Below are 26,534 nucleotides of genomic sequence, written 5' to 3' on the forward strand. Positions count from 1 at the left end.
CAGAGATGGCCTTGCAAGGAAAAAAAAGGAAAAATGTAAATGATAACAAGTAAATCTGTAAATAATAAAAAAAATTGGGAGTAATAAAATGGATGGGTTTGGGCCAGTGTTTGGCTATCAGCACTTTCCTCTCTCATCTCTAATCTACATGGTGGAATTCCTTGCAGCAATCATCTTTGTGAACCCAGCATCTTGCAAGGAACCCATTTTATATTTTTTCACATGGACAAGGTGGTGTTAAGGTCTAGGACTTCCTTCTTGCCTAAAACAGTATCCAATTTGCATTGTTATCTCTTTTCTTGTTTGCTTCACCAGGGAAGGGAAGGGAAAGGAAAGCCTTACAGAATAAAAAATAATGAAAACGTATTGATACATTTTAGAAATATATAAATAATAAAATGTGTAAACCAATTATATATACCAGGCACAAACATAGCACAACATGTCAAGATCTAGCGGTCAAAGCAATGCCAGCACTCAAACAGCCCTCTTCTTCACCATCAGCACCCCCATACCTTTTCCTCTTCATACAGTGGCTGATGCAAAGTTCTTCTGGGAAAAATAATATCAGCTGGGTACCTGAAACTCTGTAGCACAGACAACAAACTCATGTAAATTGGTGTTTGGCAAAGCTGGCATTAGGATACTGTGCAAGGGGGTGATTTGGAGACTTTTTTCTTCTGCTCCACAAGCAGATAGTTAAAAAAAAGCCTTTTAAAAATACTGCAGTGCTCTGCTGACCTGCCGTGAGGATTGAAGTAATAAAAAAACACCTACTGCTCATGCTCAGGTGACTGGGATATGGTGGGATTAGCTGAAGAGGAGAAGAAGAAGAATAAAATGGTCACATAAACAGCATTATAAAAAAAAAGTGTCTGCTCTGTGCCCTTGAGAAGAAGGAAAAGGGCACATAGACAGCATTGTGAAAAAAGTGGCAGCATTGTGAAAAAAGGGATCATGAAAACCACTATAAAAAAAGGACCCGCTCTGAGCCCTTGAGGAGGAGGAAAAGGCAAGTGAGAAACATTATAAAAATGTTTGGGTGCTCTGGGCCCTTGCGCTGAAGGAGGAAAAGGATACATTAATAGCAGTAAAAAAAATGGCTGCTTTGCACCCTTGAGGAGAAAGAGGAGGTAAAGGTTGCATTAGCAGCACTAGAGAGGGAAGTGAGAAGGAGAATGAGGAGGAAGAAAGGAGTGCATATACAGTACTATAAAAAATGTGGCTGCTCAAGGAAATTGGCATATTATTAGCAGTATGAAAAATAATCCCTCATGGAGAAGAAAATGTGTTTATTCGCAGCATTAAAAAGAAAGTAGCTGCTCTGCACCCTTGGTGAGGAGGAAAATAAAAAAGAAAAAGGAGATAAATTGTAGACTGTGCTTAGCTCAGGAAACAAGCATATTTAGCTCTTAGTAGCAAAGTAAAACATGAACCTTACAGTAGCACAGAATAGACTTTTGAGGAGACTATGGCTAGTAAAGGCCATAGAACTTGCAGTGGTATCGCAAGCAGTATAATAAGTTATGCCCGGTTCTTTTCCTTGAACTACAGAACAACACCCCTCCCCCCCATTCTAAACAGCACAGCATGTTGATGCGCATTGTACTGTGCTGCAACACACATGGCCAACTCTAGGAGGGTGCTAGGGTGGGCTGATCCTCAGTAGCGCCCCCCTAGCCATCATAACTCTCTGTGCCACAACCCCTGATGCTGTTCTTAGCTGCAGAACTCCTCCCATCGCTTGGACAAGGAGGTGGCAAAGGTACATGGTCGCAGTGTCTCCATGTAGAGGCAGAAGTGCACTTGAAGCTCCAGCATCTCCCTTCTCTCTCTTCTTTCAAGAGTAGCCAAGCAAAAACATGCACAAAAATGAAGTGTAAAAGTAAATCTTCTCACCTGATACCAGAACCTCCACTGCACATAGCCTTATTTACTGCGGGGCTAATTGTGTATCTCAATCTCTAGTCTATGCTGAACATTCACTACACACTGACATTCAGCCCGGCAGTAAATAAGGCTAAGCTGGAATGTACATGTGAACCTTCATCTCTATTTGTCAGACCTGTGAGCATAGATTGGAGATCAAGATGCACAGTTAGCCTACAGTGAAAGTTTTGTTATCAGGTGAGAAGAATTACTATAGTGTAATACTTTACTTTTGTGCATTTGTTAGCTTGGTTACTGTAAGAAGTGCCTCCTTCCTTTTATCTTTCATTCTTGCTTTCTATAATTCAATTTCATACTTCTGAACACTGCTTTCCGGGAGACTTTTGTGACCCTGATGTAAGGGGTGCTCTTGGGACCCTGATATTAGAAGGAGGGAGACCCTTATGTAAAGGAGGAGATCTGATATAACAAAGGAAGTCTAGGGATCCTGATGTAATGGGAAGGACTTTGATGTAGAGGGGGGGGACTCCGTTTAACAGAGGATTCCTAATGTAAGGAAGGAATATGATGTGAACAGGTGGGCTCGTCCTGATGCTGCAGTTTTATATGTTGTTTTGTATTTTACTTACTCCCTACACTCTATACATATTTTGTACTGAACTTAGCCCTGACCAAAGTGTTTGTTGTCCCAACAGTTGCTGTTTTTTTTAAATATCTACTTTAGGAAGGCTCAGACAAGTGATCACTTTTTGTTTGCAGAAAAGCATGTATGATGGAAAATTGTCCTTCGTTTAAAGGTTTATGCGTATCTCTGTGAGATTGTCCCTTGTGACATAGTAAGTAGAAGTATTTTGTGAGTATAGGGACTGTACAGTATATGTGTGCAGCATACTGTATACAGTGACTAGACACAAGTAAAGAACCTCTATCTGTGCCACATCCTAAATATCTAATGCAGGAAATGTTTTGTAGAAATACGCCTGCTTTTAATTTGACTCACTGGCACCCACATGAGTCAGAGTCACTTGTCTATAAAAAATATCAAAACTTTATTATACAATGCATAAAAAATAACGCACATTGTGTTAATAGTTCATTAAAAACAACATTTTTGCATTATTATACATAAATCATTCTAGATACTATTATACATAACACCTCTTAATTTTACACCTGTACTTTAAAATTCAAAGATATGGAGGTATATGCATATTCCTGTGCTTGTCAGCGCATGGATATGCATATACCTCTATATCTTTAAATTTTGAAGTACAGGTGTAAAAATAAGAGGTGTTGTGTATAATAGTATCTAGAATTATTCATATATCATAATGCGACAATATTGTTTTTAATTAACTATTAATTTAATGTTGGCGATTTTTAATACATTGTTTAATAAAGTTTTGATATTTTTTATAAACAAGTGACTGTGTTTTTTGTGGGTGCCAATTAAATGTAGGAGTATTCCTGCAAAACGCTTCCAGTATTAATGACTAGGTAAAGATTCTGTTTAATTATCCCCTTTAAGCCCTTCACAATGTTAGGTAAAATCTGTCCTCTGCATCACTTTTGTCTGATTCCTGAACTCTGCCTCACCTCCTACTGACCTCTGAACTCTGCCTCACTTACTACTGACCCCTGTCCTCTGACCTGCTGACCCCCATCCTCTAACCTGCTGACCCCCTTTCTCTGACCTGCTGACCCCTGTCCTCTGACCTGCTGACTCCTGTACATTGCCTTACCAACCCAATGGCCTCTATACATTGCCCTACAAACTGATGACCATATCTTCTGTCTTGCTGACCCCCTGTACATTGCACTGCTGACCCCATATATCCATCCCCCCAACATTTTTTACTGCACCCCCACATCAGGCAGGCTAGATATGGCCCCGGAAATGTACCTTTGTTGGCAGTGTGCATTGGTACTGCTTCATACTAACATATGTAACACATGTTGCTGTTCTGGCCCGGCCTCCAATCAGACTGGCGTGTGGGCGGGGAAGACCAGCTGCCTGGAACAGCATGGAGAATGAATGTGGAGGATATGCAGGCTGCATAAGCCTCCTTTCTTCCTTGGGTGAGTTCACCATCCATCCATTCACCCCCTCCCTTCTCTCTCCTGCCTCTAAATCAACACAATAATGTATGGGGTCTTGTTAAACACCCACATGTATATTTGATGTATTTGGGGGGGGGGTAACTCCTGCCTATTTTGCTTTTGAGGATGAATGTCCAACAAATTAATTCATTTTCCAATTTGGTAGCCTGTGTAGATGCATTTGTTCCTTTTTGATTTTGTTTTTTTTTTGTTTTTTTTTGTTCAACAATGTAAAGGGACCTCAGATTTAAGGGGTGCTCTGCAGACTCTGTTGTAGGGGGCTTTGGTGAGCAGAGACCCCCTTACATCAGAGTTCCCCCTTACACCAGAGTCCACAGCATTCCCCTTTACATCAGAGCACCCCCTTAAATCGGGTTTCCTAGAGCACCGACCTTCCATCGGAGAGTCTTCCATCTGCAGACTCTGATGTAAGGGGGGCTCTGCAAACTGTGATATAAGGAGGGCTCTGCAGACTCTGATATATGGGGGGCTCTCTGGACTCTCATGTAGGGTACTCTGGGAACCCTGATTAAACGGGAATCCTAGGAACTATGAAGTATATGGGGGCTCTGGTTACAAGAGACCCCTAATATCAGAGTTCCCCTTTACACCAGAGTCTGCAGCGTTCCCCCTTACATCAGAGTTCTCAGTGTTCCTCCTTAAATCAGAGTCTCCAGAGTTCTCTCTTACATCAGAGTCTGCAGAGTCCCCCCTTACAGTGTAAGGAAATTCTGTGAGTTCATATGTAAAGGGGAACTCTGTGGATTCAGATGTAAAGGGGAACTCTGCAGATTCAAATGTAAAGGGGAAACTCTGCGAATTCAGATGTAAAGGGAAACTCAACTTTGTGGATTCAGATGTAAAGGGGAACTCTGTAGACTCTGATGTAAGGGAGGACTCTTGTCATTAAATCCATATGATTAGAAATGTTATTTAACAACAAAATATATGTATAGTGTATACAACCAAAAAATTTGCTGTGTCCCACTAAAGTGTTCATGTTTGGCATGAAAAAAAGGTGGCAACGCTACCCAAGACAGCATGAAGGGGGCCACTGCAGAACATGTGAAAGGGTCCCACTGCCCTGGAATCAGTGGGAAGGGCCTGGGTTCTGAGGGAAGACCCTGGGACCAGAGGTCAGGGGGGCCCTTCATATTTTTTGCAACGGGGCCCTGAAGGTTGTAGTTACGCCACTGCTATAAACTGTAATATTTTACATTTTTGTTTTGTGTTTAGATACACCTTCAGATGCTAATATTAAAGTACATCATAATTAAATGTAAAAAAATATGCCATAACAGGATTATAATGTCCAAGGTATGCTAAAACAATAAATAGAACAACTGGCTTAGATATACTATCTCAGCAGCAATTGATCCTGCATATCATTTTAAAAGGTTTCCAAATGCATACATGGTGGTGAGTAATGTTTAAGAAGTGGCGCTTTCTCTCTGCTATAAAGCATTCTGTTCTGGTACGGTTAAGTAAGGTAAGGATTGCACAGGTTATTACAGATACAAATGCAGGATTACACAATAAGTAAATCATTAAAATGGGCTCAGAAATAGGTACAGCTCATTCTGCACTTAAAGCAATATGAAATCCAAAAACAAAAGCTTAATATATTGCATCCTACCAATCCTTAGATGTAGTGGCTACATTTGTCATATTGTTATATATATATTTTTTATTTATTTTCACCTGGCAATCCAGCCAGTAACACAATTCATATCTTAGAAGGAGCAATGGGGGCACCTTTGGAAAGCATTATTGCCAGTCTGGGAAGAGGGTTGTGTTAGAATAGCAGATTTAGATAGGCTTGACAAACGAATTGAAGCTGAACATCAGCTAACAGTTTTAAGCAGTTTCAACAGCTTTTCCATTTGGGATAAAGGTTTTGCATAAATTAATAAAAGTTGACCATTGTAAGCCCCACTATCAGAGTTAAATGGTTTGTCTCAAGCCTCCAACAAAAAAATACCAGAAATACTATACCTCTCTTTATTAAATGGTTGTTACAGCAAAGAAGGTATTTCACTCTGTTTTACTACCCTATGACTTACAACTTTTAACTTGACTAGGAAAGGTTAATGTGTTGAAGACAACATTCATGTGATTTGCTTTTTCTGCCCTGGTTTCTCATTCTCCAATATCATCCAGGCATTGTGAAAGAAGCCTAGGGCAGCATCTGAAGGGCAGCCAAAGGGCACAAGCTGTTTTCTGTTTGTGTCTGCTTAAAAAAAAAAAACACTTGATCTCTCCTTGAATCCCAATGTCCAGTATTATTTATTATGACAGAGAGGTTCGCACACAAAAAGAGGACATCTTGTACTTTTTGCTGTTTAACCATTTGTGCTATATATTTGAAGCAATAGGGCCAGCTCTGGTTTATCTTTTTATTTGGATACAGCTGGTTAACCTTTTGATAGTAGTAATATCAACTTGAGATTATTTTATAATTCATCAGTTAGACCTTAGAACAAGAAGAATTGGTTGAGTATTTTCTATATGGTACAAACATTTTTTTGCACCACATTTACATTTTTTTTAAACAACACTTTATTTGCTAACATGAATTGTGTAACTTTTAAGGATATGTCATGGGATTAACCACTTTACCACCGGAGGATTTTGCTGTCTTACGTCTGGGTCACTTTTTGCGATTCGGAACTGTGCGATTTAACTGACAATTGCGCGGTCAGGCAATACCGTACCCAAACGAAATTTATGTCCTTTTTTCCCCACAAACAGAGCTTTCTTTTGGTGGTAATTGTTCACCTGTGCGATTTTTACTTTTTGCGCTATAAACAAAAAAAAGCGACAATTTTGAAAAAATAACAATATTTTTCAAATTTTTTTATATGAAATTCCCCCCCAAAAAAATGTAAAAATCAACATTTTTTATCATTTTAGGCCAATTTGTTTTCTGATACATATTTTTGGTAAAAAAATTGCAATAAGCATATTTTGATTGGTTTGCGCAAAAGTTATTGCGTTTACTAACTAAGTGAAAGATTTCTGTCATTTTTGGTGTTTTTTATTTAACGAGTAATGGCGGCGATCTGCGATTTTTTTTGCGGGACTGCGACATTGCGGCGGACAGATTGGACCCTTGACTGACATTTTTGACACTTTTGGGGGTACCAGTGACATTACTACAGTAATCAGTGCTATACATATGCACTGTTACTGTAAAAATGACACTGACAGGGAAGGGGTTAATTTTTATTGGAGAGGGAGGGTTTAATGTATGCCTGGTGCTTACTGACGTGTGTGGGGGGAGGTGACTGAGTGACACAGGGACAGATCACAGGTTCGGCTATGCTGAACCCTGCAATCTGTCCCTGCCTGTCACTTAGGAGATCCGTCCTCTTTGTTTACACAAGCGGGCAGATCTCCAGACTCGATTCCCCGATGATCGGGGAAGAGCGGCGGTGATCACCGCCGCTCCTCCCCTGGCCCGACTCCCGCTGTGACTGAAAACAGCGGGAGTGAGCCTCCGGCGGCACGTACGCGCCGCCCACAAGGGGAGGAGTCCAGCGACGTAGGTCTACGTCACTGGACGATAACGAGCCACATTGCTGCAGTAGCAGCAATGTGAGCAGAGGTAAAGTGGTTAAAGACCCATGTGGATCTTTTAAGCTAACCTTGTCGGCTTCAAGTATACATTATTTGAAGTTTAGGCACAGAACTTTTAGAACAGGGGTTTCAAATTCAATTTCATGGCGGGCTGCATCAGCATTATGGTTGCCTGTAAGACTATATAAATGTATCTATTCTTTACCATATTAAATAATTGCCTCTACATTTGATTGTTTTTGGTTTTAGTAATAATGTAAGACTTTACATGCAATGTATGTAAGAGTCCACATACACTCATTTAGAAGATGATGCAAGCCTGAAAAAGAGGGTCACACACTGCTGGCATCATCCACAAGAAACTTTATTAGAGACTGGTCAGATAGAATATGGTTCTGCCTATAAAATTTCTGGTGGATGATACCAGTGGTGTGCGACTCTTATTTTCAACTGACATAGAACTGTATTATTCTCATACTAATACAGGTAAGCAGATGTCCAGAGTACCCCGCCCGCCTTACATCAGATGTCAACAGCCATCCCAACCATCAGAAGTCGAGAGTCCCCCACCCTCCCTTACATCACAGTGCACAAGAGCTAGGAAGAAGAAAGTGTAGGGTCTAGAGGAGGGCCAGAGGAGGGCTGGAGTCAGCTGTTGAAGTCTGTTAAATGCTGAAACCAGGGGAGGTGGAGAGGCAGAGATGGGGGGGGGGTGCTTTGGCTATACAGAGAGGTGCAGCAATTATTTCCTCCTCTTTGCTCCCAACTGCTGAGATGTGGGGCAGAAATGAGCCTCTCTGCAGCTGCACAGACAAGTGCAGGATATGGTTGGCGAGTTCTGTCTGCCTCCTCTGCTGTCAACTGCTGAGACAAGGTGGGGGCGAAGATAAGGGAGTGCCACAACTGCAGGACTGGTGCCAGGGCCACATGAAACTGTCAGACGGGCTGTATTTGGCCCACGGGCCTTGTGTTTGACACATGTACTATAGAAGATATAACTGGCCAGTTATATACTCTTGATATCTTTCCCTGAATATCAAGAACAAATATTGTCAGTATGTGTTCCTATGTAATTACAGGTTGAGTGAATTTGCTATTTTTTAATATAACACAGAAGTTTTATCTTGTGTACTGACGGTTTACACAGGGGGTTTGGGGTCTGATGTTAGTGAAAGGGTCTTCAAACTGTTACACATTTGACCATTTCCTTTTTGTCTAAACAGGATATTTAAAAGAAATAAACAAATATAGTTGAATTATGCATTTTATGTGGGTTTCTGCATGTTTTAACAGAAATAAATGGATACTCAAGTGATAGTGATAATGATTATCTGAAAGTCTGTTAAAACTATATGTAAAACAAACAAAAAAAATAAAATGTAGCATATTGCAGCTCACTTGCTGCAATTTTTGTTGGCTGCATTAGTTATCTATTTTCAGGCTTTTTTCCTTTTTAACTGATGATCCTGCCAGAAACAAAAACAATGCTGACGGATAACAGTGAGCAAAGGCAAAGTGCACGTGAATTCATCAGCTCACAGGATTTCTAAGAGGATCCACAATTCCAATTGTATATTTAATGAAGCAATAGGGAATTAATATTAAGAATTCATTGTTAGGGTTTACATACACTTTACTGTGTACTTGACCACATTGGGAGCTGTATACTGCCAATTATAACCAGACCAAACATACTCGAAAAAAAATTGAAAAATTGGGTGTGGCAAAATTGCGTTAACAGTGGGAGGGACATCAAATTTAAATCTATGTGCAGAGGGGGTCATATCTACGTGCACAGGGCTCTAAAGTATGTAATACATAGAGTGCAGGTGTTAAGAGTATGTAATGTACAGTGTGCAGGTTTATGTAACAGATTGCTTGTGTCAGAAATATGTAACTTACAGTGTGCATAGGTCAGGAGGTAATGTACATAGTTCAGGCTTTAGGAGTGTGTGATTTACAGAGTGCAGAGATCAGGACTGGGTAATAAGTGGGTAACAGAATAACATATATAATAATATAGAGTGCAGGGTCAGGAGTGGGTAACATACAAAGTCCAGGCTTGGCGAGCATTACAGAAGTTTGGTTGCCGTATCCAAACCTTATTGAAGTCAATGGGAGCCGAATGTTAAAAATCAGTTCTGCCCATTTTCTAGGCTAATAGGCAAGGGCTTGTTAAATAAATGGCATGATAGCTGGGCACTGTCCTGCAGCACATGTAACACAGCAACAACAAATTTTTAAAAATTCCTTTTGGCGGGCAGCAGCAATTTTTTTAATGCTTACAGTTAAACATTAGAAATGCAAAATTCCTTTAAATACCATGCCTTGGGAATGTCCTTAACCTACCTGTGAAGTGGCGCATCTGTATGATGTATACAACCTACTACAGCAAAACTGACATTTACAAACAAAAAACTCCATTTAAATTGCAGACAATTGACAGTTTCAGCCACTTACCTCTGTTTGCAAACAAATTGGCAGGGATTCTTTTCATCAGTAACTGACCATTATCCCAGATGGGGTTCTGGTATACAGTATCTCACAAAAGTGAGTACACCCCTCACATTTTCGTAAGTATTTTATTATATCTTTTCATGTGACAACACTTTGCTACAATGTAAAATAGTGAGTGTACAGCTTGCATAACAGTGTAATTTTTCTGTCCCCTCAAAATAACTCCACACACAGCCATTAATGTCTAAACTGCTGGCAAAAGTGAGTACACCCCTAAATGAAGATGTCCAAATTGGGCCCAATTAGCCATTTTCCCTACCCAGTGTCATGTGACTTGTTAGTGTTGCAAGGTCTCAGGTGTGAATGGGGAGCAGGTGTGTTAAATTTGGTGTTATCGCTCACTCTCTCATACTGGTCACTGGAAGTTCAACATGGCACCTCATGGTAAAGAACTCTCTCAGGATCTGAAAAAAAGAATTGTTGCTCTACATAAAGAGGGCCTAGATTATAAGAAGATTGCCAAGACCCTGAAACTGAGCTGCAGCAAGGTGGCCAAGACCATACAGCAGCTTAACAGGACAGGTTCCACTCAGAACAGGCCTCGCCATGGTCGACCAAAGAAGTTGAGTGCACATGCTCAACATCATATCCAGAGGTTGTCTTTGGGAAATAGATGTATGAGTGCTGCCAGCATTGCTGCAGAGGTTGAAGGGGTGGGGGGTCAGCCTGTCAGTGCTCAGATCATACGCTGCACACTGCATCAAATTGGTCTGCATGGCTGTTTTCCCTCTTCTAAAGATGATGCACAAGAAAGCCCGCAAACAGTTTGCTAAAGACAAGCAGACTAAGGACATGGATTACTGGAACCATGTCCTGTGGTCTGATGAGACCAAGATAAACCTATTTGGTTCAGATGGTGTCAAGCATGTGTGGTGGCAACCAGGTGAGGATTACAAAGACAAGTATGTCTTGTCTACAGTCAAGCATGGTGGTGAGAATGTCTTGGTCTGGGGCTGCATAAGTGCTGCCGGCACTGGGGAGCTACAGTTAATTGAGGGAACCATGAATGCCAACATGTACTGTGACATACTGAAGCAGAGCATGAGCCCCTCCCTTTGGAGATTGGGCCACAGGGCAGTATTCCAACATGATAACGACCCCAAACACACCTCCAAGATGACCACTGCCTTACTAAAGAAGCTGAGGGTAAGGGTGATGGACTGGCCAAGCATGTCTCCAGACCTAAACTCTATTGAGCATCTGTGGGACATCCTCAAATGGAAGGTGGGGAAGCACAAGGTCTCTAACATCCACCAGCTCCGTGATGTCATTATGGAGGTGTGGAAGAGGACTCCAGTGGCAACCTGTGAAGCTCTGGTGAACTTCATGCCCAAGAGGGTTACGTCAGTGCTGGAAAATAATAGTGGCCACACAAAATATTGACACTTTAGCAGTTTAGACATTAATAGCTGTGTGTTGAGTTATTTTGAGGGGACAGCAAATATACACTGTTATACAAGCTGTACACTCACTACTTTACATTGTAGCAAAGTGTCATTTCTTCAGTGGTGTCACATGAAAAGATATAATAAAATATTTACAAAAATGTGAGGGGTGTACTCGCTTTTGTGAGATACTGTAGATGCCAATAGGGAAATCCATGCACTAAAAAGGTGCGGGGTTCCTCCAATAATTCAAACTAGGCTCTTCATGTCTGATATTCATTTTAAGGCAAAAAAAGGACTGGCATCCCTCTAAATTCTATAGCAGACCTGATTTTAAGGGGCAATCCATGCAAAGATCTCACCAAAAAATTCATGCCAGACCCTAAATCTAAGCAAAATCCTTCAGCCATGCAGGCCAGGAAAGGAGGGACAAGCATGTGCCTCTCCTGAAACCTAAAAGGTCCCATGCCCAAACATGGCTGGTACCTTGATCCCCCTGGCAAAGCATCTTGTTCACACATTGATGAGCGCAATTCCTCTTCCCCGCAACCCTGTTCCAGTGGTTTTAGTGGTCTGCAGGCAGGGGAGTTATCAGAATCTGGAAGCCAATTTTAATAATAAGGGTGCACCGAGATACCACCCCCCATTTGAATAAGTGATGTAATTAACTAAATATAGTCATGCCCATATTTGGTCAATAATGTAAATAATGTGAAAAACCCCTCTCCTTTGTTTTTACTTAGCTCTTTAGAAGCTGTCATTTATTGTTGAGCAGTTGCTGGAATTGAATCACACTGGCGTTTTTTTCTTTTAACAGTTTGGTTGGTGTCATTCATTATGATTGACAAGGAATTGCATTACTGGACAATGGATGGTTGTTTTATATAGTTGAATGTTTTTTTTTTTTTTTTTTGTTTTTTGAAGGGCCTCTCAATAACTTTTGTGTAGCCTAGTTTGGTTCAAAAGGGATTGGGTGCACATATTTTCTGCCACTTTTATAGCCTACTAGGATGTATGCTCGGATAAGAGTGTGGTGTGGATTTTTGTTGGGGAACCTCAAGATTTTTTGTTTTTGATTTTTGTGTGAGGTTCCCATTCAAAATCCATAATAGGTATAGATTTTAGGGGAACCCCACACCATTTTTTAAAATTATCCTGGCTGCTTTTTTTATAGCCAGGGATTCCCAGCTGTAAATTATGGTGCCGATTATGTCACTGCTAAAGACACAGGGGGTGGCAACACCTGCCAATTCATTTTAACCCTGACAGTAAAAGAAGGAAACTGTTATATATAGTAGCAGAAAAAAACTGTTGATATATATACAGTATGATGTTCGGCTCCTGATGAATGGGCTGAAAGGGCGGTGTTCACGCAAACAAAATTTGGTCTGAATTTGTGTTTGAACTGGACTGGGATCCTATTCCTAGCCAGGAGAGAATAGTGAAGACAGTGCAAAGGTCAGGAAAGGTTACTAACAGACTGCAGAGCTCAGGTTTGGGTCATGTATTGTCCATAGTGCATTCTGTTGAGTGGCTGCTATTGGTTACAGTATCTTGCACATTATCAATTGCATTGCCACACTGAAAAAGGCGGTTTTGCATCTAAGTCCTTATCTGTAATTACCCATAAAGTAATAGCTGTGCTTCATACTATCATCACTCTTATCCCATAAAAATGGTTCCCTTTGTGAAGTCTATTTCCAGGAAAGCAGCCCTCACACTGGATGAAAGGGCAGCATACTGATCCTGACACTCACTTATAGGCTTTAGCTAAACCAGGTTTAGGACCGTGCTCCCTGCAGTCAGCTTTGCTCCCATCTGCTTGAAACTAAAAGGGTGATCTGCTCCAAGCTCCCTGACTGACATCACAGAGGCTAGTCCCATATCACAGCAAAGCACATACTCCATCATAGAGTAGATCATTTAATGACTGTAGGGTGCAAGTGCAGTCATCCTCTAGGCTGCTGTTTCTGACAATTAATTTTGGGTTTGGGCCTGCCCAGCAAATTTAAATTGAAAGCCAGAACTTAACCACTTAAGCCCCAGAGGATTTAGTTGCTCAAAGACCAGGCCCTATTTTGCGATTTGGCACTGCATGACTTTAACGGACAATTGTGCAGTCGTGCGACGCTGTACCCAAATTAAATTGACGTCCTTTTTTTTCCACAAACAGAGCATTCTTTTGGGCGAGCGACATAGTACTACGTCACTTTGCCCAGGAGAGTCTGACTGCCGCAGTAAATAGTCTTGCGGCAGTCGGCAAGTGGTTAAATTGATTGTAACACTAAAAAAAAAATCATGGTCCTGTCTCTTTAAGGCATGTTATACAGCATAGCACTTTTGCAATGTCATGTATCTCTATCCTTGTAGTATAATACCTGGTTGATCCTGCCTGTTCCTGTGTTCCTCTGAGTAAACTGACCACGCTATTCATGGCTGCCGATCCATGATGTAATAAATAAGTTGCGCTAAAAATGAAACATATAATGTGATTATATGGTGAAAAAAAGTCCGTAATAATGTCCAAAAATTGGAAACATGAGATGAAGTAATCAGCGAAGTAACTGTGCAGGTACCGCTTACCAGAAGCAGGATAGGTAAAAGCCAAATTACGACTGACAACTCCAAAAGACCTCAGGAAGTAGACCCCAGTGGACCTCGTGATTCCCACGTAGATCTCCTCAGTAAGGTATTGGTATGTGGAATGAAAAACAAAACACCATAGCGTAAAACCACAAAAACAAAATCAAAAAGTAACACCCAAAGTGATTGGGAGCACCAAGGATCCCGTGTTGGAGAGTGAGTCTAGTGAGTAGACGTGAATAAAGGAAGGAAACTGGATCCCCACAAACTCAATAGGTACTTCTTACCAAAGTGTATAAAGATAATCACCAGACAGGTAATCAGACAGGAAGAGTCAGACACCTCCCCCAGTAGGACTGCAGCTTACCAAGAGATAAATGTGAAGAGCAAAAACGATTAGAGGATCCCAATCATGCAAACCAGAGAGGGCAACACCAATTGTAAATACCCTTACCGACTCCAGGTGGATAGTGGGCAAATGAATGTATAAGGGGACCAATCCACTAGGACCTCCGCTGGAAACTCCAATGGGGATTCAGAATGCAGATGACACATCAACCATGGAATAAAAAGGAGCACGCCATAGCATAAAACCCACGGATGTTTATTAAATAAAAAGGCAAACACTTACAAGCATCGGATGACAAAGGCCAAAGGAGAGAGGTAACGGCCACCGGCCGGACGGCTCTGCTCGTCCGTCCTTCGTGGACAATAACGTGAAGGTGACGTCAGCACGCCGTGACCTGACGCGTTTCATCAAAGATGACGTTCTCACCTTTGAGAGCCTAATGAGTTTGTGGGGATCCAGTTTCCTTCCTTTATTCACGTCTACTCACTAGACTCACTCTCCAACACGGGATCCTTGGTGCTCCCAATCACTTTGGGTGTTACTTTTTGATTTTGTTTTTGTGTTTTTTACGCTATGACGTTTTGTTTTTCATTCCACATACCAATACCTTACTGAGGAGATCTACGTGGGAATCACGAGGTCCACTGGGGTCTACTTCCTGAGGTCTTTTGGAGTTGTCAGTCGTAATTTGGCTTTTACCTATCCTGCTTCTGGTAAGCGGTACCTGCACAGTTACTTCGCTGATTACTTCATCTCATGTTTCCAATTTTTGGACATTATTACGGACTTTTTTTCACCATATAATCACATTATATGTTTCATTTTTAGCGCAACTTATTTATTACATTGTTTTTTGGTGTGTCGGTCACACTTGAGGTTGCTGCTTTTATACTTTTTGGATTAACGCAGTTGTTTCCCATTTTGCCGATCCATGATAGTGTGGTCAGTTTACATCTTTCCATCAATGCTGCTCTGTCTGCAGCATCTCTGTATCCCCTCCCTCCCTCCCTGCTATTACCATGGTTTGTGTGAAGGCAATTACCTCCTCACCTCTCACCTCCCCTACTGGTTTGATTTCCTCAGTATTCCCCTGCAGCTGCTCTTCCCCTCATTTTTGTTAAGAATGGCAAAGAAGGTGAAACTGGAACAGCAGATGGATATGAGCCCCTCCCACTGGATTCCCTCTGCTCAGGAGTAAGACCTGAGAAAGCCATGTGACCACACAGAAGCACTGCTGTAAAACTGTATTTACAGATTATATTGCCCCCACTGCCATCCTCATTATGCCATAACAGAACGTATCATAGGAGTTTATTGTGGAGACTTTACAACCACTTTAATTGTCAGGAACCATGCCACTAAATATTATTTCACCTACAGCTGAAAATCGTTAAATAGTCAATTTTCTGTCCCCAGCCCCCCTGCTGAAAATATGGGGCCCAGGGATTTTTTTTAATTGCTGGAGGCTAGGAGATTACCTCATCTATGCCCAGAAGTAATGAAATAGTCCCCTCTCCACCTCTAGGCCTCCTGTTGAACTGGTGGGGCCTGGGCTAGCTACTGAAGGACTAGTTCTAACCCCCATATCACCATGGCCCTGTGCACTAAAGTAGAATTAGAGTGGGTTGTTAGAGAACCCATATAGGGATATCTCCCCAGTATCACCGTTATGATTTTTTCACAGGACCTTTGGCGTTAGACAAAGCACCAGCATTGCTCAGCCAGCTTGATTCTCCACGTTTAGTTTGATTCTTATTTTCCTATCCATATTCATAGCAGTAATTTAATAAACTAATTTGTGCTGAGTACTAGTACTTTGGATGAATCTGAGTGAGAAATGTCAAAGCTACCATAGAAAAAAGGAAGATCTCAGCAGGTCTGCTTACTCCTGAGTGACACCCACATGTCATCTGGTAGGAAATTGAGCTCTATTATCTTTCATTGGAGTTCTGTTTCAGTGTACTGTTTTTAAATCATTACAAACTATGTCATTTTGTATGGAGTAGAATAACTGCAAAATTTCTAAATTCCTGTGACCCTCCATTATATCTCATTTACTGTGTATTTGATTTTTACTGTAGTTATAAAGTAGCATTTGCTGTCTGCACATTCACTGGATTGAGTCCCATATGTAACAGATCAGATCTGAATGCTCCCCACTTCTGTGAGAACCTGGGATCCTAAAAATACAGTGAAAGTTACAGCCTTTTGACATTTTTAGAGGGTACATCATAGATTTACCAATGATTCAACAACTGATTCTTATGGAGAATCTGCCGATCTCACTCACCCTTGCATATATTCATCATGCATCTGATGTCCTGCAAAGGAGGCTTTAAAGTGTAAGTTCATCTTTACCAAAAAGCATACTAAGCTGTCCTATATGGGTATAGCAGCATAGTGTGCTAAAACTAAGCTCCCTTCTAGCCAAGGCTCCTTTTCAATTCCAAGAATGTGTGCCCAAACATCATTAAAAGCATTCCTAAAACCTTCTACAGCTTGAGATGGCTTCATTCCGAGATATTGTAGAAACAGAGCAGCTGTTGGGACCAGCATCCCCGGAGTTCTACAGGAGGGAATGCCTCTCTCCTGTTGCAGACACTGAGCTCATTAAATCCACCAGGAGAGAGTACACACTGTGCAAGTGCAGCACAATGGAACAGGGCGACCCTCCCTCTCGTAGCACAAGTGGGTGCTGGTTCCACTTTTGTCACCTAAGAAGTTTGTAAATTCCTCATATATGAATCTATTAAGATGAATATGCCTGGATGTGCCTACTCTTTATAGACAATGGTAATTTAGTTGGCATATAATATTTGTGGAAAAGTAATAATATAGTAATAATGAAGACAATGGACATAATAATAATGTCCATGTGTCAAACAAATTTCTTCATGCAATGCTGCATCCCATTTGTGTAATTTTGATCATTTACATGATTTTTACTTTGGCTTAAAAAGGCAGTCCAAAGATCACTGGGGCTGTAAAGTAAACTAATGCTCACTACATGCTTTTGTAAAGAATAATTCCTTCAGGCTTTGTAGCTGGGGCTTCCCCTAATGCTCTAATGCAGCGGTTCTCAACTCCTGTCCTCAGGACCCATTAACAGGCCAGGTTTGCAAGATAACTGAAATATATATCACAGGTGATATAATTTGCTGCTCAGTGATTGTAGTATTCTAGTCTTCATCTCCCCAAGGTATTACTTAAAATCTTGCCTGTTAGTGGGTCCTGAGGACAGGAGTTGAGGACCACTGCCCTAATGCAATGCCTGAAATCCTAAGGATACTTGAAATTAACCCCAAGCACTAAATTGTTGAAGGCTAGCTGAACTTGAGTAAAAAAGTAATTGGATTTGCAGGATATTTTGGCCAGCTTTATGATAGAAACAACTAAATCTATATTGTAATCTACAGAGTAGGTTAAGTGGGGTAACCATACATAATAAAGGACCACTGACCAAAAAAACTTAGCATACCTCCCAGTGGTTCATCTGTTAGCTTCAAGTTTATGATGCAAATCAGGTTGTTTGGCAACAATGAATTACTGTGCAATATCCTTATCTCACTGTCCTCCTTCATGTCACTAGTTATTACTCCTCGTCTTCATTAGGCAGATGCCAATATACTGTTTATGTTAGCTTATACATTCAAAGGATTGTGAGAAAAAAGCTACCACAGGTCCTTGCATGCTGATTGGGAGGAGTTGATGGAAACACACAGCACTCCCCAGCAGGAAGATGACAACAACAACAAATGGCAGTCAATGCAGCAGAATGAGGTCCATGCTCCAATGACATTGGCACAGAAAGAAGATATGAGACTTGTAGCAAGGCAAGCACCTAGCCTACCTAGATACACTGGTCCAAAGTAAGTATCTCCCTCTCACCTGGATTTTGTGCTTACAGCAATGTGCTCTGTAACCCTCCTAAATATGTCTTCAGAAACCAGTAAATGTGACTTTTTGCAAAATGTTACAGGTCCAGTTTCTCCTACTGAATTGTAGACAAGATGTCACAGCAGCAAATCACTGCTGTGGCTAGACTTTTCTGAAAATACAAAAAATAATCACTTAGTCAACAAAGGGACAGTGCAACAACACATAAAAAGCACATTTACTGGGGCCAGTCTGTTGCCTCTAGTGAAAAAAATTATTATCCCAAGCCTGTATCAGGTAAATACAAATTTTACTTTATAGCATGTTTTAATAATTTATTTTCATTCCATAATACTTTTAAAATAAAATGGGAAATACACTGGGCATTGAATGTGATTGACATGAAAAAGGGCTATTTCTTATTTAGTTGAATGATTACTAGCCATCTAAGAAATATGTGAAAGCCAAGATGAAAGCAATAGCTGTATTCACCAGGTAATAAATATCCAGTACTGTATGTGCTTAAACAGGTCTAAAGGATGCTTTGCTGCCACAGAAAATTAGCATATTACCATGATTAGCAAGTAAGCTGATGCAGTGTGAAAGAATATTGTGAAATATTCACACTTTAATTGCATTCAATTTAATGCTGGCTGTTACTCCATTCCAAAAGATGAACTCTGTTTTCAGCTGGATTAAGCAATGAAAGTACCACTGCACTGTTTATCATTAGCGTTTCTAAGAAGATCTCTGAGGTACAAAAATATATTGTTCACAGTCATATCATAACTACATCACAGAAAACCATACTTCTCCCACAAATGGTCACTTGGTATTGGGTGAACTTTAAGCAGTTAATATAATCTACAATTTATCATAATTCCTAGCTATGGAGATTCTATGTCTCTATCCAAGCACCCACCGTTACAGGGTTGTTTCCCTACCTAGATTCCGGCTGTTAAAACAGTCTAGCCACCAACTGAATTCTCTATAGCAATAAATGAAGAATTCCATAATAAAGTTCATTACTTTGCCATGCCTACAGCTGAGATGTAAATGAATGGAAAATTAAGCAAGCTGTAAATGGGTGAGCTCCAATACTATAGACAATGTTAGAAATCAGGAGGTGATTCAACCCTATCACATGAATGCACAACTAACTGAGATCAGTTTCACTTGGAATGTGGTTCCTGCTAAAGTGCAACTAGGGGGAAAACATTTTTTTAGTAAGGAACGTTTATAACCCTTATCAAGTTTTTTTGCCATCTGTGTCCAATTGTAGAGATTTCCCTTCTCCTCCTGTCCCATAGCCAAAACAGGAGGCAAGAGGAAATCCCTCCAATGTGAGGGAATTCCTGGTTAACACAAGAGTCACTAGAACTAGTGTCCTCTTTGGAAGATTTACCCTATATTCCTGTTCCAGGGACAACCTAAAGTTTAGAATTTTTGTTTATTTTCACTTTCAAATATAATGGTAAACAGGGCAAATACAGACAGTGAGTCTACCCAACGGGGGCACAGACATATATGAAAAATGGACAGGTGTTCTAATCCATCTCTACTGTAACCAAAACTAAAAAAAGTTTTGTCTTTAGTTATACTTTAAACATTCCCAGGAGCAACTTAATACGGTGATCCATCCTTAGTATAAAATTTCAATCAACATTTAAAAAAAAAAAAAAAGTACTAAAACCTTTCTGATGGTATACAATATGGCTTAGGAAACATAAGCATGCAGACCCTGAGCCACTAGATGAAGACCACTGTATAAATATGTATATACTGTACATTTGTGAACTGAACTAGCCATTCTTATTGGATTCACCTTCCAATGTGGTTTATGTTACCTGACTCAAATGAGATTTGTACTTTTTATGATAAGTAACTTTTAGTCTTTATTCTCACCCTCCCTATGGAATATGGGAGCGGGGTCCTGGTTTCCCCTGCTGCCCCAGCAGTATACCTGCATAGCATTCTGCATAAATCAATCACACATAATACAATTATTGTCATTTAATAGTTGACCACATAGGAGATTGTGGAAGTTGGCAATCATCATAAAATGGAGAAAGGTAAAATGCAACTTTGGAGATAAGCTTTAATGCGGTAAGGACTACTGTGATGGATTATAATGTGCGATGCTAATGGGTCTATTAAATGGCAAATTTGTATGTGAAATAGCATTTAACAGAACACGTGGCACTTATGAAACAATAGATCCGTAGACAATGTGTCCCCTATAAATCACTAATGTTATTAGCGTGCTTCCTGAAAGCTGGGCATCAGTATGTCATATTCAAACCACATTATTTTTTACAGCAATTGCTTGCATTCCTTGCTCAAAATAAAACCTTACTTTGTAGTAAGCTATTTAAATAATTTTTTTGCAAAAATAGACATGATTAACATTATATTAACATTAACTGCATCTCCTATCATTAAATATTATCTAATTGTATGTTATTTCCATGTTACATTACCAGAATACAAAGAGCCCTTTGCTCCAGGGCATAAGAACTTTACAATCCCAGTGCAACAAGCACATATACATAGAAAACACCTAATACTGGCTCCCTTAGGGTAAAGCACTACAATTATTAAATGGGCAGATAATCCTTTGTTTCCAGGGTGTGCTCTAGGTGCTAGGATTGCCATGACTACAAGCACCTAACAATGGTTTAGCTATGATATACATACACCAATTCAAATAAACACACTACGTGAATAGGGAAAGTAAAAAAAAATAAAAAATCTGAATATTTAAATATACAAAAGCTTTTTTCTTTGAAAGCTGATTCTGATGAATGCTATTTTTATTATTACTATTTTAACTTTCATTTAATGTTGCTGTTGTAATTTTAACATCTAAAACATTTTTAAAGCCAAGAATGTTGACAGAAATCCAAAGATTCTCACATCTCCCTCACAAAGACTTGGGTATGACTGGCCAGCACAAGTTTGTCTGAAATCATGGGGAATTAAAAATTTATGTCACTCTCAATTTTCCATTCTTCTTAATAGCAACAGTAATAGCTCACACCCACTATGCGTATTTTTCAAACTTCCCGTAGGCATTGTTATGGCACAATCCACAGAGACTGCATTACAGTTTTTCTTCTGACAGTTTGAAAACAGTAATCAAGATTACAGTCGTTAAATAGTGATTTCTAAAACAAATATTACCAGTGTAAGTGTTTTTTTGATATCCAGTTTTATTTAAGTCTACATACCTTAAGGTCATTTAAGTTTTATAGGTGAATGTATTAGGTTTGAAAATTGAATTACACAAGGCAATATACAGATAGATAGAAGAAGTGTGTAAATGTGTAAGGTGTTTGGCAAATAAAAAAGTATTTTTCTAGGATTTACAAGTAGGTTAGTACAAGTACTATAGTTTACCCTGTTAGCATGTTATAAAACATTTAACCACCAGGTCACAAATTGTAAAATGTCAGGCAACATCATTGGGTTTATAGGGGAATTTGTTTCTATTTTGTATATTATTATTTTTCTGCCACATTTGCTTGGTCCTTTTTAATGGTCTTTACGAGAAAGTTAGTTGCAAATATATTTTTTTGAAAACAAAACAGTTTCCTAATTCAAGCATGGAGGCCCTTTGTGGATATTGTAGAGACTTTTCAGATATAACTACAATGGGGACAACTAATACAGCATGGATTTCTATCCCCATATTCATATGAATAAAATGAGATTACTAACTTTTAGCCATCTGATACAAAGAAATTGGTGAGTAGTAATTTCAACCAATGGTAACGCATCCAGTAAATAGAAACCTTCCATTAGTCTGATAAATATTGAATCATGGAAGACAGTGTGAAATCTCCAACATGTAAGTGATCTTAGTCAATACCAAAGTAGGGCAAGTCTGTTACAATACTCTGCAAACTTGAGCACCTTGAGATATGATGAATCGAACTGTGGATATTTTGTTTTGTTATGGTATGAAACATCTGTGGTCCTAATGATCAATATTAACCCTATCATCAAACTCCCTAGGAAGCTAATGTGAATTTAAAGACCATATATAATAGTCATATTTTTTTTGTTTACTATTGTGGTTCTGAAGTATTAGAATTCACACTAAGAGCAATGGTAAAATACTAATTCCTTATCACTAAAACAGTGAATCCCAACACTAAGAGAAATAGGGTTTTACTACTTATTTTGCCTGCAACTCTGTTGGCCATCTGTCATGACTTCATGACCTTATGACCTCTTACCACATCTTCAAATTATGGCACATGGACTATATTTTCTAGATTTAGATAATTTTTCAGACTATCTCAGGTCTACAAGATACAGGTTCATAAATTATCAGCATATATGATAGCAGAAGGGTGGGGGTGGCTACCATTTATATAACATAACAGTTTTCACTACATTGCTCATAAAAAAATGAGCATTGCTGTTGTTATTACATCTGGGTGATACTGCTCTGCTAGGACAAATACTGTAAACTGGTAGAGGCAAAGGATTGTCTAGAAAATCAATAAAATATATTACTATGCACTGCAAGTGCCCTGTAAGAGCCAGTGAAAACATACACTTTTAAGTCATTTATTTTACATTATATTCCCTCAACCAAGCACATGTTTTGTGTCACCTGGATGTCTTGAACCAGTTGCAAGGCTTTATGTACAAAATACATTTAGCGTACATTATCATGCTAAAATGTATTTAAGTGATGAGCACTCTGTAAAGTTTACCAATGAGCAGTATGTAAGCAATAGGCTGTTGAAACAATGGTTGCAGAAAAAAGGAGAATGCACACATGCACAAATTCCCATAAAAGGGAGGTAATGCTTACATATTAGCCCATAACCAATAATGTTTAACTTATCTGTAATATTTACAATGAAGACCATTATTGCTGTCAAGATAACAAGGAAAACGCAAAGGTGTAATGTGCATGCTGCAGAAATCCAAATAAAGCAACTGAAACAAATGTCATCACATACGCAACACATACCATTATTTCATTCAAAGATTTAATGATTTAACACACAGTGGTTTATGATTTGCATATAAATCTGAGAGTTTTCTTTATATTCCTAACCAAGTGCCATATTATAGATCACATATTGTTTTAGGCTAACTTTATTTCTCTTGACAGCGTTTTTATCCTTTAGCATTAATTGGCATGCCGTTTCATTATAACCATCACCATTGTTAAACAAGCAACATTCTTATGGCAACTGAGATTTTTTTGCAATGACAAATGCAAAAGAGCTATGCAGGCCATGCTTTTTGGCACTAACCCTAAGAATAACCAGTAAAAAAGCTTTTTTTTTAATATAGTACACTCTGTCTAATGTAAGCAGTGTATCTGTTATAAAGTCTGAGCTTACATCATATTGGGCTTGACCTCATTAGATATGTTTTCTGTTGTGTTAATGGCTGCCTACAGCTCCTTATAGCGTCTAACAAAAGGTTCACTGCTATTAGTACAGAAAAAACAAGTCTAATGAATAGCATTGAATATACAAACCCCCTTCACTTTGAGAAAGCCAGATTGCATAACCATAATACGCCATACTTAATATATATATATTATCAATTCCTTTATTCTAATGGTATTTACATACTTGTCTCCCACACTCCTTCCTTACACTGGTGATCTCTTTGTTTATGTCTCAAAGTTTTATTCAATATAGCTTCTATGAGAGCACATATAATGAGCTCCCAACACTTCACAGTGAGGGGACAGACTCATTTCTGAAACCTCTCATTCAACAGTTACCAACAGATGCCCAACCCAGATATTTCATCTGCATCTCAAGTTTTCCAATTTGGCACAAGAACACACACCAGTCTCTTGTGAATGTGTGATGTCACTATCTTGGTTGTTCCTTATGTTCCTATAAGCGAAATGGCAAAATATAAAAAAATTATTTAATTTAAACATAGATACAGTGGGACTCTGATGATCGTTTCAATAAACAGTTATTCACTTGTGATCACTATCATTGTAGTACCTTTCATCGATAACATAAGGGCAAAAGAAAATATAAGTTGAATGAGTATTACCCTTATGTTAGAGAATATAGTGCTGGGTCAAGATTTTGCTTGGGTGATCATTTATGTAATAAAATGAATACATACCACCCTCGTGTTAAAATAAAGGTTATATTAGAATTATATTCAAAAGGGATTGGATTTGACTTGGGTAGTAATTTATGAAACAAAAATGAATAAACACTACCCTTATTTTACCGGTCATATTAGAATAGTTTTTAAATGGGATTAGATTTGACTTGGAGAGAGTACTTTATGGAAAAGAAAAATACTACCCTTATGCTACAGATCACATTAGTAACATATTTAATTGGTAGAAGCCCACACAGGGGAAAAGAGAGGTGGGAAGTTGGGACTTTGCGATAACAGCATCATATACAAAAGGATACAATATTCATATTCATTCATATTCTTTTGTATGTTATGCTAGTATTGAAAAGTCCTAACTTCCCCTCTCTCTTTTCCCATCTGTGGGCTTCTATTTAGTATCATAGGGACTGATACCAATCTACATTGGGGTATAGCAACCTACCATTCTAATACAAGATTTATTTGGGATTAAATATGGCTTGGGTAGTAAAGTTTTTTTTCTTAATGAGCTAATACTACCTCTATGTTACAGGTCAAGTTAAAGTCATAATTAATTGGGATTAAATTTGGCATTGATTGTAATTATGCCCCTATGCCCTGCTGCCCCGCTGCCCCTATGGTACAGGTCGCAATAGAATAATAATTTAATTGTGATTAGATAAGGCTTGGGTAGTAAATGATTTTAAAAATGACATAACAGTACCCCTATGTTACAGGTGAAGTTTAAACCATATTTAATTGGGGTTAGATATGGCTTTGATTGTAATATATTAAAAAAAAAAAGGAATTAATATTCCCCTTATGCTACAGGTCACAATAAAATAATATTTAATAGGGATGATTAGATGTGGCTAATGTAGTAATTTATTAAAAAAAAATGAATGAATCCCTCCCTTATGTTACAGTTCAGATTAGAATCATATTTTAATCGGGATTAGATATGGCTTGGGTAGTAAAGTTTTAAAATGACGTAATGCTACCCCTATGTTACAGGTCAAGTTCATATTATATTTAATTGGGGTTCGATAAGGCTTGGTTTGTAATGCATTTTAAAACTGAATTAATACTACCCTTATGTTACAAGTCACAATCAATTCATATGTAAAAGGGATTAGATGTGGTTAGGGTAGTAATTTATTTTAAAAAAATTAATTAATGCTGCCCCTATGCCACAGGTCACATTAGAATTGTATTGTAATTGTGATTTGATTTGGCTTTTGTAGTAATGAGAAGATGGTAAAACAAAACCAACACACACGCACACACGCACAAATACACACACTTGGTAAACAAGTCCATTTGCCAGGCATTTTACTGCCCCTGATATTGGAAATTGAATGGAATTTTACCAACCTTACTAGAAAAAAAAATCAATACACACACACACACACACATATATATATATATATATATATATATATATATATATATATATATATATATATATATATACCAAATATCTCAGTTCTTATACTTATTCAAAGAAACCCTAAATTACCTAGTAATGTGTGATCTGGACCATGGCTAGATGGAAATCTATGTACACCAGCATTAGGTTCATCTCTCTTTTCCATGCTCACAGTCTCTTTACATCTCCATGACACTGACATGTAAAACACATCCCTTATCCAATATTAATGTTCTCCTTTTTATTGCTGGTGACACTGTACTTGTTTTTCATCTAGCTGATGCGAATTTCAGCACTAAACGATGTAGGTTAAAACTTTCTAATCTCTAGCATCTTTAAAGAAGAACAAAAGGTTTCTAAAGAAATAGCACAATAACAAGGGGGATATGAAAAGGAAGCAGAGATCCAGGCGTGGAGAGAGCAGACTTACCGTTCCTTACATGCCACCGTATGAAAAGGATGCTCCCTGTGCTGTGCTTTGCCTCCTTCCCTTCCAGCCGTACTGTAGATGGGGGGGCTTCTGTGTTGAACTTGTTAGACCGGACTGAAGCCGTGCGCTGTCCACTGGCGGTGGTGCTGAAGTCGCTGGTGCTGAACTGCTGCCCCCAAGAGGGAGTAGGAGAAGAGAGCGCTGCTAGCACAGTACACTGCCCCGGGCGCAGCACAACAAAGTGACACACACAGTCTGCTCCGATCACCCAAGATTTCGGAAAACCTCAAA

General features: G+C 39.1%; 1 protein-coding gene across 1 annotated transcript in view; it reads right to left on the reverse strand.

Annotated features, from left to right (window-relative positions):
• Window positions 1-26,306, reverse strand: part of CNR1 (cannabinoid receptor 1) — a 92,690-nt gene extending 66,384 nt beyond the window's left edge. The window contains exon 1 of the mRNA XM_082251969.1: window positions 26,244-26,306. The gene's annotated coding sequence lies outside the window, so the exon portion shown is untranslated. The remainder of the gene's footprint in view (window positions 1-26,243) is intronic.
• Between the last annotated feature and the right edge of the window lie 228 nt (window positions 26,307-26,534).

Source organism: Pelophylax lessonae (genome assembly GCF_965119305.1).
Source record: "Pelophylax lessonae genome assembly, chromosome: 3".
Classification (NCBI taxonomy): domain Eukaryota; kingdom Metazoa; phylum Chordata; class Amphibia; order Anura; family Ranidae; genus Pelophylax; species Pelophylax lessonae.